Source organism: Typopeltis vanoorti, chromosome 24 (genome assembly GCF_054136105.1).
Source record: "Typopeltis vanoorti isolate ZY-2024b chromosome 24, IOZ_Tvanoo_1.0, whole genome shotgun sequence".
Taxonomy (NCBI): Eukaryota; Metazoa; Arthropoda; class Arachnida; order Uropygi; family Thelyphonidae; genus Typopeltis; species Typopeltis vanoorti.
In genome coordinates, this window is record NC_143572.1 from 15080836 (window position 1) to 15086925 (window position 6090).

A 6090-nucleotide genomic window follows, 5' to 3' on the forward strand; every position below is an offset into this window, starting at 1 on the left:
GCAGAACTCCATGGTGGACTCAGGAAGTTAAAGATACAGTCAAGGAAAAGAAGAAAGTATATCGAAAGGTTCTTGGCAAGACAATACAGAGAAAAATGTAAGAAATCTAAGCACTAAGGCAAAACTAGCTAAACAAAATCTATGGGAATACTTTGGCAAGAACATAGAAAATAAATATCTAAGAGTGGACAAAAATGAAAAAGCTTCGGAGGGGAAGAAATTAAGAAAGGAATAAGAGATGATAAAGGGTTGAAGTAATTAACTTGAACAATGGCTAAATGAAACAAGCAGTGTCAGCACGGTGGTCGACAACACCCAACAGGAGGCAGACAGGAATACATATCCATACTTTAGGTAAAAAAAAGCCATCAAAGACCTAAAATGTGGAAAGGCAGTTGGAGTAGATGAAATTTGGCCAGAAATACTTACATATTTAGGTATAAAAGTCTTACGGTGGCTGCACTGCATAGTTCAGAAGGCGTGGACAGAGGGACAAAATCCCGATGATTGGAGTAGTGCTCTAATAGTATTTATTAAAGGGGAAATAAAACTGATCGTGAGAATTAGAGAAGTATTCCATATTGAGTGTTCCTGTAACATGAATGCAAGTATACTTGAGAAATAGTTGAGAACGATTGTGGAAGGGAAGCTTGGTGAAGAACTGGATTCAGACCAAATAGAGGCTGTCAGGATCAGATTTTCACTTTAAGACAAACAGTTCAGAAATCTTGGGAATATAACAAAGATCTGTATTTAAGTTTTGTCGATCTGGAAAAGGCATATGACAAAGTGCCAAGAGAGAAGCTATTCAATACGCTACAGTTATATGGTGTCAATGGGGCATTATATCAAGCAATACTTAGTCTTTATTTGAATTGTAAGTCGACAGTTAGAATTGAAGGAAGTACAGGAAGATGGTCTAATGTTAAATCTGGTGTCAGACAAGGATGTACATTATCCTCTCTGTTATTCATTATCTATATGGATCACATTATGAAGGAAACATGATATCAAAATTAGAGATGTTACTCTCAGATCCTTACTCTACGCATATGGTATTAGACTTCTAAATAAATCCGCTACAAGTCTGCAAGTTTCCGTGACTAAATTGAATAACTGTTGTAATAGATATGATATGAAGGTCAGCAATAAAAAGAAAAAGACAATGAAAATAGGCAGAATCATTGAAAATGTCAACTGTGTTGTGAATGGAGAACCTGTGGAACAAGTAAAACATTTCAGCTACTTAGGCATGATTTTTAGTGAAGATGGTAAATTAAATATGGAAATAGACAACATAATTAATAAATCTAGTATGGTAGGAGGTCAGCAGAATAAATGTATATGGAATAAGAAAGAAATTAGTCAAACCACTAAATTAGCTGTATACAAGACAGTGTTCAAACCAGTTTTAACTGATGGATCTGAGAGCTGTTAGAATTACAACACACGGTCAAAGAAGTGGAGACTTCTCACTTCAAGGGTAGTATCACATCAAAAATGGGGATATTAAGAAATAACTTGTCTTTATTAGTATTCAGGAATGTGTTGGCAGAGCTAATCTCAAGTGGTATTGGTCACTTAAACAGAATGGGAGAGGAAAGATTAGCAAAACAAGTGTTCTCTGCAAGGTTTGTAGGAAAGAGACCAAGAGGAAGGCCAAGATATAGGTGGATTGATACAGTAAAATTTATCTTAGAAGAAAGAAATATTAGATCTGATCATGTTGGAGTGTTGACAGTTCACAGATTAATTTGGAGGGAAATCGTTGATCGGAAGTTAGTAATGATGTAAATTTTCAGGTGGTACTATCATTACATCCTCTATACTCTCCTGCTGGTACATAGCGGGAATCTGATGATGTTATCTAAATAAGGGAAACTAAATGAAGATTTTCTAACCCGTAGACATATTCATTTTCATAGGCAATCTCTATTGTTGAGAAGGAGTTCATTTCGCCTTTTCATGAAGAATATCCCCCCCCATCCTTATGGCATAGAAATGGTCCTGAATTTATCAATGTTTGGAGATTAGCGATCATGGACTCCTTTAGTCTCAACAAATATGAATGCATTAATTTATCAAAAATATGGTGAAGTAATACAAAGTGAGTTACATCGATGAGAGGTTTATTAGTTTGATTTTGTAGGGATACCGTATGGTTGTTGTTTTTTTTCTGGCTTTGTTTTTCTTCTTTCTTTCTTGTTTTTCTTCGATGACTAAGAGGAGGAAAATCGAAATATTTTCGAGTAAGGAAAGATTACTATTACATGTCTTTTCCTTAACTACGTAGTAGTTAAGGAAAAGACATGTAATTCATTTATGTGGTGTACTCAACCACCAGTCGATTTGTATGTCGCTGTGGACTGTCAATCGCATGTCAGGCAGTATTAATTCATCAAAAGGTGGAAAGAGTAGGAACGTATTGGATAATGGCCATTATTCAGAGGACGGTGATCAAAAATCCCCCATTTGTAAGCGGGAAGTCATATCTGTTACGAGTTTAGCCAATGTAATCATTGGCTAATCCATGACGTTTTTGTCATCGTCAAAAATGCCTGAACAAAAATCTAATAAAAATCTCCTCATTCGATCAGTCTTTGGTGCAGTTTAGAAGTGGCTGCTTCTAAGCTTCTGCTGTTATTTTGTTTTAATTTTTAGAAATGTGTAAATTATAAAATATCCCTCTTTTAAATTGACAATACCAAAAAACTAAAATACAGCTTTCTAACATTAAGAAATATAAAAATTCTTCACAGAGTGAGAAATCACTCCTTTAAATCGGAGCATTGCCTAAGTACAAACAGAAAACCCGGTAATATACAAAGAAATGCATTAAGAAACGAGATATTGAAATAAATATTAATGCTTATCAACTTATTTTTTCCAAGGTATTTTCCTTTGTGTTGTTATTTCCTTGGAATAATCTCTTTCAAATACGACGAAATCAAACTTTACTGAAAACAAACAGTTCTCTAGTGCTGTGAACTGGTTTCACCCTTCCCCATCAGATAATGTCTAACAAGACAGTTTCCTTATCCCTCACAATTTCCTTACTCCTTGAGCCCTTCATATTATTTTTAATAACATATAATCAAATTAAATTTAATTTGCCGTTTTTCCTCTTAAGAGGCGACCCGTCTCTGTAAACCCCGCTGATATCAAACGTGGCATAAACAGGGTGCAATAATTGCATGACTGTGGATGAAAACCTCGAGATTCCCCAGCGGAAAAATACTCGATCTCCATTTCCGTATAGGAAAGACTAACCGGCCATCAATTGAAATGCCCTAACAACGCAAGGCTCAATTCTTCGCTATGTCACTCTGTATTTTTTTTTGCAAGATGACTATCTGAAAGAAAGATTGAAATATTATATTTGAAATGCTGCATGGGCTATTCTGTTATGAAATCGACTAAATAATCGTTATCAAACACAATTAATCAAATCTTCTTTCAGAGATTTATGTTTTGCAAACTTTATATATACACACCCTCCGTCCAAAAAGAAACCGAACTTTTCGAAAACAGAAGAAACTAGTGGCGCCACCGGTTGTATCTTTTTGTTGTCGAAAGCCGCAACCTTCATTAGTATTGGATCAACTGTTTATGACATTTGTTTCATTAGAAGCCGAGTTATAGTGCCAAGAGTGACAGTGTGTTTTGACGAACGGTCGGAAAATGAGTTTCAAACAGAGCTGCGATTGACTTTTGTGTTCAACTTGGTAAACGTTTTACCGAAACGCATCAAATGCTTCAAAAAGCATAAGGTGATGAATGCTTATCCCGTTTACGAGTGGCTGTGAGACGCTTGAGGACGACGAAAAACCGGGTCGTCCAAAAACTGCACTAAGCGAAGTTAACATCCAAAAAGTGAGTGCTTTGTTCAAAGAAAACCCGAAATCGCCCTTGAGATTGATTGAAGATGAATTGGGGATTACCAAAATCAACTGTGCACATTTTGGCCAAGAGTTTGGGCTTTCGTAAATTAAATTCGCGATTTGTTCCCCACAAGTTGACCGACGACCAAAAAATGTATCGAATTGAACACTGCAAGGACCTCGTTAAAATCGCTCGTAAGGACTCAGAGTTTCTTGAAACTATCGTTACTAGCGACGAAACGTGGTGTTTTGAATATGAGCCCGAAACAAAGCGCTAGGGTGTTGAGTGGACACCACCAGAAGACCACCAGGGCATTCGAAAAAAAGTCGCTTGGAGAAGTGAAAAGTAAAGACAATGCTGATTTGTTTCTACGATTCTACGATTCCAAGGGCTTTATCCACAAAGAATTCGTTCCGCCTGGCCAGACGGTCAATGGTGAGTTTTATCTCGACGTTTTGAAGCGATTGATAGCGAGAATTCGTCGCGTACGGCATGAATATCGTGATGCAGCCAGCTGGTCACTTTTGCACGATAATGCACCATCTCATCGTTCGAACATTGTGAGACACAGTTTTTGAGCAAAAACCAAGTTTTTGTGTTGGATCACTCTTCGTATTCACCTGATTTAGCACCCTGTGACTTCTTTCTCTTTCCGCGACTTCATTAGCCAATGAAAGGAAAGCGATACGACACCACTGAAAATTTAAGCGGCAGTAATAACCATGACTCTCAACAGTATCCAAAAACCTATATGAGAAACTCATTTAACGAATTAACTGACCGTGCCAAAAGATGTATCGAAGCTGAAGGAGAGTATATTGATTGAAATAAATTATTGGAATAATTATAATTGGCGTGTTTTATTTTCTATCAAAGTTCGGTTTCATTTTGGACAGAAGGTGTATATCTGAGCGAGGTTAACATCCAAAAAGTGCGTGATTTCATCAAAGAAAATCCGAAATCGTCCGTAAGATTGATTGAAGATGAATTGGTTCGGAGGGCAAGAGGAACAGAAGAAAGGAGGAATCTGTTCATATTTTGCTTATACAGGGTTGTAACCTTTGAGGAAGATTACAAACCTCAGTGCTACCAACACAAAGTCTTTTTTTTCTCTTGCAAAAGGGATCTCAGCTCATCTACTCTTACCTTTGGTAATACGCAAATCACCATACAGGATCACATCTCTCTCTCTCTCTCTCTCTCTCTCTCTCTCTCTCTCTCTCTCTCTCTCTCTCTCTCTCTCTCTCTCTCTCTCTCTGCTTGGACTAACATTTACTTCCAGCCTCTCTCGACACAAACACATCCCATCAACAGTTTTCCTGGATTCTAAAAACGAGGCATTCTCTTACGCTCGTAATAGTATTTTTCACTCACCTAGTTACGATCTGTACAAATCCCAAATCGTGTCATCCTCAAAATATAGCTTACGCAATTGAGGTGGTACAATCACGTACAAGAGAGTCTGTAAGAATCCCTCCCTTACAGACTCACTTCTACCTCTGTCTCTCAGATGCAATGTTTCAGATTCATGTCCATTATGCATCCCTGATCATTGCTCCAATGAACTGGCAAACCATGATTTCGCAGTTTTCTGGTTGACACGTTAAAGAAGAGCAGACCCTTGCCTTCATCTCCTTTCGGTGCATCTGTGAACAATCCAATCCGCTTCGTATTTTACTCCATTTAACTCTATCCTCTGGAACAGCCTTTCTCACGAGATATTTCCAAAACAACTACAACCTGTAACGTATAAAGAAAAATGTCAATAAACGTCTTTCTCTCTCTTCATCTGCACTCCACACGCAGCAGAGATTTGCTCATATGTTCTTCGAATTCTCGTGCATGGGATCGACATAAAAAACTTATTATTCAGTATTACGTTTATTAACCTTTATGTATGCAGTCATATGCAATATGTTAATATGTAATAATGAATAGGTAAAGCGAGAGAGAGAGAGAGAGAGAGAGAGAAGGGGAGAGCGGGATCACTGTGCCATTAGTCTTCATGAATGTTTTATATTCTGCTAGTTTGGTGGATCAAAAATCCCTACTGAAGAGTTACTATTATGATAACTCAGTAAGCATAGCGCAGGTATATAAACGATGTCATTCCCGTGTATCATTTATCCCAATCGCTGACAGACTCTTTTAAACGTTTTATAATTCCTTAACATTATTCACTCACAAACTACGAGTAGTTGTGTGAAA